Source organism: Argopecten irradians, chromosome 7 (assembly GCF_041381155.1).
Source record: "Argopecten irradians isolate NY chromosome 7, Ai_NY, whole genome shotgun sequence".
Lineage (NCBI taxonomy): Eukaryota > Metazoa > Mollusca > Bivalvia > Pectinida > Pectinidae > Argopecten > Argopecten irradians.
Genome location: NC_091140.1, coordinates 21798543 through 21815827, shown reverse-complemented (window position 1 = coordinate 21815827; position 17285 = coordinate 21798543). Strand labels below are relative to the sequence as shown.

General features: G+C 34.8%; 1 long non-coding RNA gene across 1 annotated transcript; it reads left to right on the top strand.

Annotated features, from left to right (window-relative positions):
• The first annotated feature begins 4332 nt into the window (after positions 1–4332).
• LOC138327848 (uncharacterized) lies at positions 4333–7163 on the top strand. The gene is made up of 3 exons (XR_011209114.1): positions 4333–4603; positions 5591–5837; positions 6552–7163. It is a non-coding gene; the product is annotated as an uncharacterized lncRNA (long non-coding RNA).
• The last annotated feature ends 10122 nt before the right edge of the window (positions 7164–17285 follow it).

Sequence of the window (17285 nt, the reverse complement as noted above, 5' to 3'; positions counted from 1 at the left end):
TCAGTGTTTTTTATTCTACCTGAAATTATCATAAGGCTAACGACCTTATTTTAGAACATCTATAGACGTATCCACATAACTTTTTTTGAGTTATCGTCCTTTGTAAAGCGATAGTGGCGCCCGGAGTAAAGCAACTTCCGGTTTACATGGACAGAGCATTGTATGGTAGTAAACGTCAGCCGATCTTTCACGTAAAACTAGTTAATTACGAAAAGTTAGAGGTATATGTGAGTTACGTTTGGATATTGAACTGTTGCTTAAACATCATGAAAGAATATTGTTAACTGTCAAGTTAAATTTAGTGCAAAAACTACCGAATCTAAGTCGCCGGTGACGTGATAATGGCGGTATGATGATATCGCCGTAATACAATTTACGCGTAGGCCTACATTTTGTAGATACTTTACATATACACCCTGTATTACTGTTGACTGTAATTTGACAGGTACAAATATAACGTCTACATATCCTATTTTTTGTAAACGTTTTTAGTTTAATTCTAGCACTTAAAAGTTGCCGTTTTCAGTGAAATAGATCAATATATTTTTATATGTAAATACTGCGTCTTCATAATACACATGTACACTTATGTATATGTATCTGCTTCGACCAGGTACATGTACGTGTAGTAGATTGACGTGTCGCATACCAACACAAACTTCATAGAAATACATTTATTTACATTAAAACTATGCTGATGCTAATTATTATTGACAGAATGTCAAACTTATGTCAGTTAATGTATTTTGACTGAATAAAGTAATACTATGTTAACAACATCTTGTTATCTATATATGTACTTGTATGAATGTACACATTTCTACTATCATAACCTGTACATAACTACATAATCTGAGGTAACATAAAGTGTAGGTTCTTCTTCGTTTAGATCAATTTTGGCAATAGCTTCTTTCCTGATGTCATGCCAATTTGGAACACACTCCATCCTGATATAACTTTAGCACCATTGCTAGGTATATTTAAAGCTAAAATGAATAATGAAAATCCTGCTGGACTGCATATTTCTGCTATATTCTTGAATTATAATTCTAGAATATTGAAATAATATCTTTGTCAATAGAAACAATGCAGTGATCTTCTTTTTTTTAAGATGGAGTTGCCCACTTTGGTGACATAGATTCACATGAAGATAGGAACCGATATGATTTATCTTGTCCAAAGTCACACGGTATAAATGTATTTCTGCAACTACCTGGTAAATGTTTAAGATGACATCTCTATTGTCTCTGTTGAACTACATGTATATCTAACCATTTGTACAAATTCCAATTTATGTCCTTTTGTTATCTAATGTTATAAAAAAATAATTCATGTATAAATATTTTTATACATGTACACATAAAGTCCATATTCACAATCCTAATTAAATTCGACGATTGAATATAAACCATTAGCCTACCGGAATGAAAAGAGAATGAATATGTGTGTGTGTGTGTGTATGGAGTAGTTAAATAAAACTAAATTAATATAATCAATATATATGTATTACACCACTATGGAGAAGATTTATATAGACTTAGCCTGTTACCTAATCCATTTACAGTATGTGTGTTTTCATGCATAATAAAATTTGCGGAAATTAAAAATCATAACCTGTAAACTTTCCCCACTTAAAAGTCTAGTATGTACCGTACCTGTAGCCTGAAGCTGTCATCTAATAAACCACATCTGGAAACATGCAATCTATCTTCCTCTAGAGTCTAAATTAATGTGGTAATTGTGTACATGTATAAGTGTATGTTTATGTCTTGCAACAATGTACTTGTAGTGACGATTAAAATGCATATTTGGCTATTGTACTTGCCTAAAGCCAGGTCACAGTGATTTGAGAGCTATAAAATCTTTAAACCAAGGACACAGACACTTATAAATCCTTGCTTGAAACTAACCTCAATAATAACCCATTCTGGATGCATTGGTAGGGAAAAGATCATATGAACTTGAATATTTTCAAGAGGGCATAAAAGAATCAATTTTCAGAATTCTCTATGTCCCACCATCCATTTTCCAATTACAAAAATAAATAAATTTGTCTTCAAACCTACCTACAATTACCATTATCTATGATGTGACTTAATATATATAAGCTACATAGTGTAAAATTGTTTCACAGTTTCCCTATGGGTTATTGTCATGGCCATTTCCCATAAAGGGAAAATTCAATGAGGCTAGTGAAGACTACAAGATATCTGTCATATTGGAAATACCAAGATTTGAAGATATTGTTTTCTTTTGTTTTGGGCAGTATACTAGCTTCTGTAACTTTACAAGAGATTTACAATTATTGTATTGATTTACATGTATATATACATAATGTATATTAAATATGTAAAATACATGTAGATAGGCCAGGTTTTCTTCCCAGTTTTGATATACATGTACATGTATATATATAGGATCCCTGATTCTATGTTTCTTAAGTTTGAAGGTACCATACTGGCTAAAATGAGATTAATGTATAGATGTATATTTCTAGAATAGTTACTGCATTCTTAAAAGACTTTATGCATTTTTACATAAGTTACTGTAGTATCATACATTATCAAAGTGCATTTGTATCACTACATGGTTTGATGTATGTACTTGCATTATTTGTACTATATAGTAATCATCAATCTATAAATAATTTGTTTGATTGTTGACAATCTATGTTTCACTTAAAAAAATATTAACACAAAAATGGAAGAGGTAACAGGTTTAACTTCTTCATGAAGGCGGTGGAGTACAATTCACATAAATATACACACACAAAAAAACAAGTACATACTGTACATGTACATTCATTCAGCTTCCTCTTCATTTAGACAGCAACAAATACCTGTACCTATTGTTGTCATCTGCTTTTAGGATTAGATCATTTCATATTTGTCTATTTTTTTTTACTTGAAACCATGTCCACTTTCAGGATATACGTATCTAATAAATCACCAACATATTGCTATGAAGTATGTGTAAAGAGTGTGCTTTTCATTTTGAAAAGAAATATTGAAATATATCTATCTACATAAAGGTAGGCCTACATATCATGATTGGCATTAAAAAATCTTATTAGAATGAATTGACTATCATCATTTACAAAGTCTTTCATAAAGCAAACCTTTCAAGGTACAAGTCAATCCATGTAAGATTTGGCTTCACAAAAATAATTTATTTAAACTATTACAAGTAGGATAAACATAAGCAATACATTTGGTGATGGTAAGCTGCATGTAACAGTTTTATTTCCAGAGCCTTGGGTGCAGAAAGAACACATGGAAAATATTACAACATATGCAAAAAAAAATCTTTGTATGCACAAATGTCATTATTGTATTTTAGACTTTTGGATGGAAGGGTGCTGTTTATATGAGGAAAAAAATCATACATACATTGTATTTCTATTTCAAATGACAAGACTCCTATATTTTAATAGACACCACATATGAGAGGTAAACACGGTGCGTGAACTACATGTAGTGGTTTTCATCACCAATTTGGATCATGTACAATGTACTTGTAAATTACTTTCAAAGGTACAATTGAAGGTCAAAAACAGTCTCACTCTGCAGACGAACATCTTGATTTTCTAGTTTGGAATTTAGGCATGATATGCCAGTGAATGTACCGAGTTCTTTTAAAAACTTCGATATGTACACACAAACATACACATATATATACATGTAAGATGTATACAAAAACCTGTATACATTGCATGTTTCTGGTACATATATATGATGGTTTTAGTGAGAAAATGTCGGAATAAACGCATACATTATCGTAATAAGTGGATACATTACCACATGCTATTTTCACCATGCTTTAATACATTCTCGGGGAAGATGGAAGACATAAGATCGGACTTACAAAGTTGAATGAACCCTCCACTGAAACTTTAATATCGGCCACGCCCACTCAAAAAAAATGAACGAAAATGTTGGGAAACTATCCAATATTTACGATAAAAAAACACCTACATATATGGAAATATGTAATTCAAATAATATTAGCAGCAACACAGCAAAGAAACGTGTAACAAATCGGGAAAATTCGTTCCAAAGGTAGTAAGCTGTTACTATATTACAGTGTACGTAACGAAAACCGGAAGTGTCTTTACTCCGATCAAGGGGAGGATAACTCTAAAATTTCAAGATGGCGGATTGATGTGGATAGGTCTATAAAATACCAATGATGCGCAACGGTTCCGGACATAAAGGAACGTTTTGGGTTGCGGGTTATACAAGCGCGGGGTGCTCACTCAACTTCTTTCCTAATGTTGAGGATTAACATATTAATATCGCTATCAAATAGTGTTAAAAGAATACTTACGTGACAGTTTTGTGATGCAGTGTACATTATTGGACTAAATAATGACATTCTCCTGAGATAAGACACATTCAAACGTACCCACGCACCTTGTTCAATTCCGGAAATGACGACATAGAATTCGTTCCGTTCTATAAATAAACCTGCGATCCATCCCACGGTTACAGAAGATGGCATCGTCGGCCCGGATATTACGTTAGTGTATATATCGCCTGGGTTACCGAGGATGAGAAGATGGCTGCCTGGATACTTTGTGTTTCTGTTGGCATTGGCCTGTTAGGTAGGCCTAAGAGAATGGTGCACGTGGTGACCTTTAACTTCTTGAAACATCTTAAGTATATTATTATAAATATGTGTGATGCAGTATTAGCTTGAAACATCTTAAGTATATTATTATAAATATGTGTGATGCAGTATTAGCGAAATTTCTTCTCGTTATCAGCTTTAAAAATACATGTATATTAACATAGAGTATCGTACTACAATAATGATGATTTACATACAAGAAAATAGGCAAATACTAGATAGAAATAAATACCTTAAAAGGGTGAAAGGATGAAATATATCAAGATTCATTAAAGCATTCTAATTAATAATAATTAATTACTAGACTAGTAATGATAATAGTTTTCACCATTTATGGCAATAATATTTATAACAATCAACAGAAAAATTGTTGTTCTCTTTTAAAAAGGCTTTGTACCTTTCCGAAACGACTTTTTAAAAATGGAATGTCAAACGAGATTGATAATTCTGAGGAATTGCCGTCGTTATTAGATTAGGTAGTGGACCTTTTATGTTCACAGTGCTGAAGTCACACATTTGGTTGAGTCCATAGAGATCCTAAACATTTCCTACCACATACTGTTTATGGTAGGCTAGTTCCTATGATTAATTAAAGATTCAAAGTAAATATTTGGCTGTACGGCTAAGTCACGAAATCACCACTCTGTATACTACGGAATACAGTACCAAATGACAAACGGATAGTCATATGTCGGAAGTGGTGACATATGTCTGGTGGTTTCATGATACGTTTCTGTTCGATCTGGTATTGCACGTTATTCCTAATCGGTTGAGTCATTATAGAGATGCTGAACATTTTCTAATTCACCCCTCCAATCTCTTTTCGATGTCCGTTTTCCATACTAACTCGCCATTATTGTAAATGACCACTTTTATATTTTCAAAATATTCGTAAATGGTTTAATACAATCATATTATCCTCATGATCTGCAAATATAAGTAAAACATTTTATTTCCATAGTTTCTGGGGCGGCTGGAAGCGAGTGTTGCCTAGCACATACTGGAAAGGTAGATATTAATGATAGTACAGAGACCAATCCATCATACACCACCGTAACCAAGGGCAACGAGGTCATGTGGTGTAAGGACTACTGTTGCTACAAGTCTTCTAATGACACAAAACGGTATTACTGCTGTGACGACATTGACTTCCGGGCCGAGAGCAGTGAAAGGACCTGGTTATGTGTCGACTATTTCCGTCAGAATGTGTGCGTATAAAAAAATAGGAAGACTTAATTTGAGATTATGGAGTCTAAAGAATGCTCCTTTTCTGTGATTTTATGAAAATAATATTTTGCGCCACCCTTGGTAGAAAACATCGTATACTAGACCTAGTCATCAATCAATCTGAATAAAATACAGATCACTATTATACACCATAACGTAGTGTATAATGGCGGTTTTAATCAGATTGAGTCATCAATGCTATTCACAGAAAAGGAAAGTGAAAATCAGAAAGTATTGATGCAACAACACGGCTGAACGCATGGGTGAACAATGAGACTAGAACCTTTCTTAACAAAATCAGCTTTATGAATTCTTAAACATCAAAACACATTTCCTTTTCTTGTTTAATACCAGACTAAAACGTCATGCGTGAGCTACGTAATATGTACATCATGCATACGCCATTGTATATGGTCCCGATCAAGTATTTTTATTTGTAGGATTGTTCACAAATCCAAAATGGCCACGACACCATATTTAATTCATCTCTTACTTGACTATTGCAAATGTTGACAGCTTTTAGTCCTTTGACCTCTTGTTTAAATATAATCATCGTTGATAAAGGGGTTTTCTCCGTCAAACCCTATTATACTAAAAAATCCCTAAAATAGGTCTATTATATATGTAACAATAAGTATTGATCTATCTTTTGGTCAATTTCAAATTACTCAGCATATGTTTTGTTTATTTTACAGATGGATTGTCATCATTATGATCATTGCCGTGGTATTTCTCGTTTCTTGCTGTATTTGCTTCTGTTGCTGTTGCTGTGACAACAAAAGGTGCTGTAAGGCATACGTACATATCAAATTTAGGAAGTGGTAAAACACCAAATGTACAAAACAAATATGGAAATTTTACATGTGGATATTGTATTTAACTATTCCGAATTTGCATATTACAGAGTTATCTGCACTTGCGGGTAGGTATTGATTGTGACGTCATATGTTTACGAGCGTAACGTCATATGTTTCGGAGAAAACAACGTGAATTGCGCTCACAAAATAATGACGTAACAATCGATACCTACCCGCAAGGGAACTAACTCTGTAATATGATAAGGCGAAATACTCATATGTTTAACTATACTCAATCATGTGGATATTATGTTTAACTATACTCAATCATGTGGATATTATGTTTTAAAACTATACTCATTCATGTGGATATTGTATTTAACTATACTCAATCATGTGGATATTATGTTTAACTATACTCATTCACGCGTTCAGATGATGTCAGTGTCTAATACTTCACTTTTTATTTTATTTATTTATTTTATTGAAGATTTTCGTTAAGGATAGCAAAATAATATGATCTTTGGTCTTAAAATTGTGTGGTGTGTGGTGATCTTTTACTTCGTTGTCCTGAGAAATATTCCTTACTGGAATATGGATTGCTCATTGTACGAAAGGTGAAAACTGTCCAGGATACCGCAGATAATTTTTACAAAAAAAAAATACATAAAAAGACGAGATTTGTGTTGCTATAACAGATGACCCTTGCAGATGTTATGCGGAAACCATCAAACGATACTGCAATCATATCTTAATTAAAAAGTTTAGGTAATATGAATATAAAATACTGCAGTCAAAACTTTATTGATGAAATAAGATAAAATACGTGTAAAATATTGCAGTCACATCGTCATCTTTATTGATGAAAGAAGATGAAATATTTAATTAATTGATGAAAAAAATATACATTCACAATACTGCAGTCACATTTTTATTGATGAAATAAGATAAAATACATAAGAAATACTGCCATCACAACGTTGAACGTAAAACCAACCTTAGCGAGCACCTCTGTATAAAGACCACCTGTCTATTAAGTCCACTTTCTTATGGTCCAAATGGCCAATTTTAGACTCCTGTATATAAAGACTGATTGGCTATAAAGACCACTTTTTAAATTTATGCTGATTGGTCTGTTCCACATCCTTAGAATAACGAATTTATGGTGTGTGGTTTTGATGTTGGACCTATAAATCGGTTGTCGTGTCTTCTAGATCTGTTCCCGGTGATGTAGGGGCCGACTAAAGAGGGCGTTTTTAACATCCTACCATATGCCATCCTCTTCTAGGTCACGAATTAAGTCTCGTGTAGATCAGTTGTCAGGTACTGACTGCTGGTCGGTTGTTGTTATCAGGATACCCCGGTGTTTCTTACACTTTGTAAACCTGAACTGACCTTCAATGACCCCGGATGTTTGTTTGTTTGTTTGTTTGATTAATTAACGTCCTATTAACAGCTATGGTCATGTAAGGACAGTGCGAGGTGTGTGTTTTTACTGTTTTAGGAGACTGCGGTACATGTATATTCATGTTGTGTCTTCTTGTATAGTGGAACTCTTGCCCTTTTTATAGTGCTATATCACTGAAGCATGCCGCCGAAGACACCGAGCAACACACCCCACCCGGTCACATTATACTGACAACGGGCAAACCAGTCGTCCCACTCCCTGTATGCTGAGCGCTAAGCAGGAGCAGAAACTACCACTTTTATAGACTTTGGTGTGTCTCGGCCAGGGGACAGGATGTACTTGAATGTTAAGCCAATCAAACCAAACCCGGTGATGTAACTTACATAGAAAATATGTATATATAAAGTTATATGAAATATCTATATAAATGATGTAGAAATGATGTAAATATTATATGATGTTTACATACACTCCTAATTTTTCACTAGATTATTACTATCTTGAAATGCTATATAAAGAATACTATATATACATATGTTGATATCATCATCATATGCCAGTAAATTTCATTTTATGTTGCCAATATATCTGTATGATTTCCTCCTTTATTAGAAATAGACTGTATGAAAGATTTGGTGAATGTGGAGTTATTGTTTTTATCTGATATGTATTTATATTGTATGTGATGTCGGAGATTAATATTGCGTCACCCAATAAGAGTTTCCATCCCTGTAAGCGCTCCCTCCTTTTAGGCCTTAACTTTACTTAAATATATTAAATACAGCTCGAAAAATATGAAATCTGTATCGGTTTCTGTGTTGATTTCAGTACAAATTGATTTATGGCTTACTATGTGCTGTTATTTTATGGAAGACTAGTCCAAATTTGGTTCTAATAGCACCCCTTCATTTGCTTCGATTTTAAGCACCCCGTGCGCTTAGTGGGTCAAATACAGTAATAGTTGAAATATCTACATTTTAAGTTCCCTTTTTGCCAGAACACGACATAATATCCTTGAAATGTAATTTTCTTTGATTTAAGTCACCATCGCGAAATTTTGACAAAAGAAAATAACTTGCTATACGGTATTTTACATGCACCACAGTTTGTGTTTTACTTTAATGAAATACGGTTCAATCCGTTTATTTATCGGATCAGCCACTGATAGTGCAGCGGTACACCAGGTATACCATCCTTTACATCGGATCAGCCACTGATAGTGCAGCGGTACACCAGGTATACCATCCTTTACATCGGATCAGCCACTGATAGTGCAGCGGTACACCAGGTACATCCAGACCGATAGTAGCGGTACACCAGTATCCTCTTTACATGGACACCACTGATGTGCATACACCAGGTATACATCCTTTACATCGGATCAGCCACTGATAGTGCAGCGGTACACCAGGTATACCATCCTTTACATCGGATCAGCCACTGATAGTGCAGCGGTACACCAGGTATACCATCCTTTACATCGGATCACCATGTGCACTATTCTTACATCGGATCAGCCACTGATAGTGCAGCGGTACACCAGGTATACCATCCTTTACATCGGATCAGCCACTGATAGTGCAGCGGTACACCAGGTATACCATCCTTTACATCGGATCAGCCACTGATAGTGCAGCGGTACACCAGGTATACCATCCTTTACATCGGATCAGCCACTGATAGTGCAGCGGTACACCAGGTATACCATCCTTTACATCGGATCAGCCACTGATAGTGCAGCGGTACACCAGGTATACCATCCTTTACATCGGATCAGCCACTGATAGTGCAGCGGTACACCAGGTATACCATCCTTTACATCGGATGATCAGCCACTGATAGTGCAGCGGTACACCAGGTATACCATCCTTTACATCGGATCAGCCACTGATAGTGCAGCGGTACACCAGGTATACCATCCTTTACATCGGATCAGCCACTGATAGTGCAGCGGTACACCAGGTATACCATCCTTTACATCGGATCAGCCACTGATAGTGCAGCGGTACACCAGGTATACCATCCTTTACATCGGATCAGCCACTGATAGTGCAGCGGTACACCAGGTATACCATCCTTTACATCGGATCAGCCACTGATAGTGCAGCGGTACACCAGGTATACCATCCTTTACATCGGATCAGCCACTGATAGTGCAGCGGTACACCAGGTATACCATCCTTTACATCGGATCAGCCACTGATAGTGCAGCGGTACACCAGGTATACCATCCTTTACATATGTCGTTTTTTATCTACAATATTCGGTTGTTACAACAACCCCTCACGGTATTTTAACAAATAAAGAATTAACGCACGTCCAATGTGTTGGTTGTGAATGTAAAGGTTATTGTATGGTTTTTGTGTTATGAGTGGTTGGAAGTATGCAGTAAACTAATGCATTAAAATTCGAGTACTCCTAGTATTGAAGCATAATGTAAATCAAACGAAGATTTTTTGTTTTTAAAAAGTCGGGATTTCAATCTCAGACTCCGGTTCCGGCCATCATTTTAGAGTGAAAAACACTAAAAAAAAGAAAACAAATCCGACAGACCGACCGACCCTATTTTTTTGCCAATGTAACCCTAAGCAGACATTTTTTTGGCCTAAGAAGTATACATTGACTCAGTTATTTCTAGTCACACCTTCGCTTCCCTGGAGTCTAATATATCACTTATTCCTCAAAAGCAATGCAATAACCTGTACTTGTCATTACCCATTTTGACTCTGGGAAATGTTGCAATGGGACTATTATCAAGCTCCGTTCAACGATCGAAAGAAAATGCGCAAAAGTTAAAGGTAAAAAACTAAAACAAATTGTTGGAAACTTTAATTGTGTAAATGAATTATATTTAAAGCCAATGCCATTCTTAATTGATAGAATGCATATATTTTCAAATGTGTATTCTACGTTTGCTCCGACATTAAATAGGTACACGTGAGTTGCGAGCACGAGGCATGGCTATATTACACCTAGCGATCGGTCAATTTCAAAGTGTCATTTGTTAATATAAAGGTTACTGAAGAGTTAAAACGTTTTCTTAGTATACATTACCTTTAAAGTTGCTTTTCAGCTATCATATGATAATTAACCCTAACATTACTTCTAGAACGTTTTTGAAGCTCATTTAAATAAATGCAGTTTTCTTATTGCATTGTCTTTTTAAAAATCTTGTCAACATTGAGTTTTCGTATTGCATTGTCTTTTTAAAAATCTTGTCAACATTGAGTTTTCGTATTGCATTGTCTTTTTAAAAATCTTGTCAACATTGGTATGTTGGTCCTTTTCAATTTCGAGATACAAATTGATTGGCCAAATCATTACAACAGGGTGAGTTCATAAATCACCTCTCTCTTTCAATAGTTTTATTATGTCCGACTCCACACTTGCTCAGCCGGATCCATTCATGGTCGCGTAATTCTGATTGGCCATGAAAAGGGATTATGTGTGGACTCAACTGTGTTAGCAAGAGATTTATTGACCTTTGTAAGAGGATGCAATTGGAAGAATGCAGTAACGGCAAAAATGACCAACCCATAACCACGAAAAAATCATCCGAGGTATCCTCATACCCACAACCGTTATTTACAAGTAAGTAATTTTACTGGTGTGATGAGTAAATGAAGTGTAAAATATATATCATCTTCGTATCAAACATCAATTTTGAGATCTATATGACTTGCATTCATCATGGAATACTTATAGCTGTACCGAGAGGTACACGCTAAATATAGAATAAGGACAACTTTGAACTAAATCTATATACACACGGGACACTTAATTTGAATAGTAGATCATAAATTATGTGTAGTACTTATAGTAACTCACACCTAATGATACCGATATAATAACAAACCTTAGCTTACAATGTACTATTGCTGATCAAGTCAGTAAGTATTCTTTAATATACAGTGTACATGGAAATATTTCTAATGCGTCACCAAATCAATTACATATTGAAGGAGGTAGATCATCCAAATATTTCATTGAAAATAAGATTAAAACACATAATACTACGCATGTTAATTCTATCATTGTATTTGTATGTTAATGTTATATTGGTTACCGCTTAACAATTAATGCCAAATGACTGCCGACAACAATAGCCGCCACAACAATTTCAACAATACACAAAATTCAAATCACTTGACCACACAAAATCTACATGGCCCTGGGTACAGAGGCCAAGTCGTCGATTACATAACCAAATACTGAAAGCGAATGAATGCAGATAGTTGGGCAAAATATGCCAATTTGTTAAAATAACCATATCTTAACCAGAGGCACTGACGGTTATTGTGGCCAAATGGTCAATTTTACTTACATGTGTAAAGACCTTTAAGATGCCTAATAGCATAGCTGATTTAGCCATTGAAGATCATTACAGTTTGGGAATCTGTTAGCGCCTTCACAATAAGAAATATTGATATTTAATGTATATTGATGGTTTTATGGCGTGAAGATTTAAAACAAATGCACATGATTTATACAAACATTAGGCTGTAGGAATAGTATGAATTTTACATTGGATTTGATATGTTGATGGACACTTACGCCTGGTATCTGAATGGCGCCTTTCCACTAAACGTTTGTATCGTAAACAACAAGTTATGCAGAAAACCATGACCATAAAAGTGCCACTTCCTCCAACATTGATGTATCTAAAACAGAAAGTGATACACAGAGAATATATACAATTACACGTTAATTTGTTGAGGTATTTTTCAAATTTATGAAGCTTGTTTCATTATCATCAGCAAGGTGAAGGCAAACGTCAATCTCATCAAGTATTAAAATAAATATTGTGAGACACTGAAGCTTGAAATGTGCAAGGCAACGACTTGAAAGGACATCCACCGATATTCGGCAAATACCAAATGCCCATCCACAAAGCAAGATAACTGTGATAGTCACTGTCTATCGAAAACATCCTAAAATGTCTAAAGCAAAAATTAGAATGTGAGATCATTATTTTAGTACTTTTTTACTTACATGGTTAGATTATGAAAAGTGTTTAAAATCAGCAAATGGTTTGTTGGTTGTTGGATTAGCTTTCCCTACCAACAGTCAAAGTCATTAAGGACGACCTGCAGTCATGCGGTGTGTTGCGTGTGTGAAATGCGTACTTGCTTGGACGACTACAGTGTTTTGGTTGTGGATTTTTGTGATATTGGAACTGTCTTTTAATAATGCTATCACAATGAAGCACGCCGCCAACAGATAATGAACGAGCACATATCAACTGGTCACACTCCACCGACAGCAGGTAAATTAGTCGTCCCAACCCCTACATGTTGAGCTATAAGCAGGAGCAGACACTACCACTTTTGTAGACTACAGTAGTGTATGGTGTGTCTCGGCCAGGGGACGGAACCCAGAGCCTTCCTCAAAGAGACCGGTGGCCAGGCACCATAAACCTTTCTCAGACAGATGTTTTACTATGTAAAAATCATAAACTTTAGTAAAAAATCTGCCTGAGAAAATATTTGTATGGTAACGGGCCCAGTGGTCAACTCATTGCCAAAATAGATCCTATGTCCATGGAGACGTTGGGAAGAAAATAGGCGGCCATGAAGAATAAAAAAGACACAATTCTTAATCTAGTCGGCTTTTACGATCATGCAATGGGGATATCAGACGCACTTCTAACACCTTATATGTAGAACAGAATTGCTTTATTCTAGAAACGACACACATGCTATATAGCTTCGTGAGGGAAGTTTTCGTAAATTTGATAGTTATGTGGAAGGTAAATGTGAAAACTTAATCGGGACTTGTAAGAACTATCCATTATGTAATCGACAGTCTATTATCTTTCACTGGATTCGTGTTATAATTATTCGTCAAAAACACACACCAGACACTTCACAAACGAAACACATCAATATAAGGTAAAAGTCCTTAATTACATTAAGTTTCTGATCTAGGTAAAAGGTAGCCTGAGTCAGATAATCTAAGGGTAGCTGTAACTAATTTGGAAAGCACTGCTAGCATATAACCTTAGTGGTGATTTGCAAGTTGTTCAATTGACAATGACAATGACAATGACAAAGATTTTATTCTCGTAAACATACAAACAGTAGTGTAGAGAATATATAAACAGGACATATACATGTAAACAGCATTAACAATGAAATAGTGCAGTACATATTACACATCTACTAGAATATACATATATAATATACTGGTTATATTAATGAACTGAATTAAGTCTGTCTTGTATAATAATTATAAATTTTGTAAGTGAAATAAGTTCATTGTTAACTACATAATTAAATAGAGTATCAAATTTAAAAGTATTTGGTCTTTCATAATAGTATCTAGACATAAATTTCTTTCTATTGGATACTAAGTGATCATCAGTACAGTTAAATAAATAATGGAACTCATCTCCAATTTCGTTTAAGTTACACATGCTACAAAATCGTTGTTGTCTTGGTATATTAATCCATCTGCCACATTCAACCGCTAGTTTTACATTACATGTTCTAAATTTACAATAGGCCTTCGCCAGACGTGGAGGAAGAACAATCAAATAGTTTTCAAAAATCAGATCATGCTTATAAATTCTATAATTGGTACCTTTCGGAGAGTTGAAAACATCATTTTTCCAACTATATATAAAATTACTTTTGAGGGCATGGAAAATAACTTTTTTCAAACAATGTGAACTAGTGAATTCCCTTCTCTCGAAAACATTAACAAGATTACATTCTTCAAAAATACTTTTAATACATTTTAACCACTGTGTATTATAATTATTAGTAATCTGGAACAGTTTATAATTAAGCTTGTTATGTGATGATTCTATCATCCTTGCCCAATAGCCAATCGTGCGAACTTTAATACTGATAGATAATGGGAATCTACCAAGTTCCCCGTATACCATGAAGTTGGGTGTTGATGTTTTCAACTTAAGAATATGTTTACAAAATTTAAGGTGGAGACGTTCTAAAAGTTTATAATCACAAAATCCCCAAACCTCACAACCGTATAATATAACAGGTTTTATAGCTTTATCAAAAATATCTAAATTACAATCAATAGATAGATTATGACTCCTACATTTAGCAATGGCACCATACATCGCTTTTATACCCTTTTCATATAATTTCTTAACATTAAACTGCGTGAAGCCATTTTTGGTGAAATAAACACCAAGATATTTGAAATTTTTCACAATTTCCACGTTGTTACCATTAAAAGTGAACCTTATATCTCGAGATAGATTCCCTCTACCAAAAACCATAACTTTCGTCTTATCGATGTTAACTTTAAGGTGCCATAGCTTGGAATAATTATAAAATACATTAAGTTGCTTATGGACTGCCAGCAAATTAATCATAATTTAAACGCGGAAAAATGTCTTGTCCGTCCATTAAATATTCAAATATTATAAAAATGTTATCTATGGTAAATATCAGCATTAAGCTGCTTTCAGTTGGCAATGCAATTTTTTCTTTTCACGGATTATGAGTGGGATGTTTTATGGCGCACTGGTTAATATAAGTGAGTAGCATGATGTTTAAATGGAGTTTCTACAAAGTACGGGACATGACACCTCCAAAGGAGATTGTGGATGAACACAGTTATGGATAATGTTGACAATCCTGTTTTTGTGATTTCGGCTTGGTTTTTAAGGTACCCGTTCGAGCCGAGATGACATTTCGAGCGGACAGGGAAATGTCTACCTAGCATATTTTTCGTAAATTTCACGATTCACCAGGCCATAACTTGGTCAATACTTGGCCAATTTTGTTCAGCTAGCACTCAGTGGAAAGATAACTTATATCTCTTTAGATGTACGTCAATGGTGTATAGAGACAGTTAATTAAAAAAAAATCACGGTCTTAAAAAATTCAGGTCCGTTTTCTCAACCGCCGAGTTCATACCCTTAATACTATAATATATATATATGTATACTGTTGGTTAAAAAAATTCGTGCCAGGTCCTTGTGGCATGTTGTACGGAGTTATAACATTTCATTCGGCTTTCTGAGAATATGACATGGAGACTAGTCATACCGTTGACCTGATATGTAAGCAGCGAGGAATATAGGAGGCTATTTACATCATGCTACACCAACACAACCTCATCCGAGATGACATGAAGTACCATTTACCTCTGTTTAAGTTAGACGCATGCGTGGTGACGTTGTCACTCCTTCAAGTGACGCAACCACAGCAGCACCTACCGTCATCCTTTAGGTTGACCCAAAATGGTTGCGTCCCTCTTGATAAGCTTGCAAAATGAAAGTTATGTATCAGACGTTTTACTGACGAGAACTATCTCGAACTATAACCTAGTTTGTTTACCGTACATGTATATATGTACAAATGTAAGTGTTTAATTTTTTTCTTGAAAACTTTAAAGAGACACCACTTTGCCATATGACCACCTTATCTCATAATCGAACTTGTTTGCAGATCTGTCTTCTTAGTTCTTTTGGAGGTTGTGCATGCGTTGTCCACATATTGATTATCAATGTGTCACTATATATATATACATACATGTTCTTTGATACCAAGAAAACTATTGAACTAGCAATGGAAGATAAAAGCTGACTGGTAGTAAGTATGCATGGATATATATACCTCTAATCTATATGTGCCATAACCAGATGAACATTTCATAAGTTATTTTTGCTTCGGTTATCTATTGCAGACCATAAGGTTTGATGAGTTAAAACTGTAAAATCATTCAAATGGACAGACAAAGGGTTTAATGCCTTATAAACATTAGTTACAACACAGCATTTATTTATGTAAAGGTTCATGTTTCTATGCCTTACGAATGATTGGATGAAACATACCCTCAATTTATACAGTAATAACAATGTGAAATGTGAAATGAAATTGCAGATCACATGACCGTATGACCTCATCCGTAAATATAAGTGTGGCAGTCAAACTTTATTTGATTGAACTTCTGCATCGTACATGTAGGTGTTGATATTGTCAAGATGTTGGTGACTTTTGGTGATGAATAACATATTAAAAGCTTTTCCTGATTCGCCAGTATGGAAATTATGACCCATACAACTTTGATAAATGTAAAGAGATACATATTACCAAATAAACCATCAAACCACATAAGTAAATATAATAATTGCGTGAATAGATTTGGCCGTGGTTACCTGATGATTACAGGGAGTAAAATGATCATTTTTATGCTGAAAAAATATTATTTAAGGATTGGCAACTTATTGTGAATACTTGATAAAA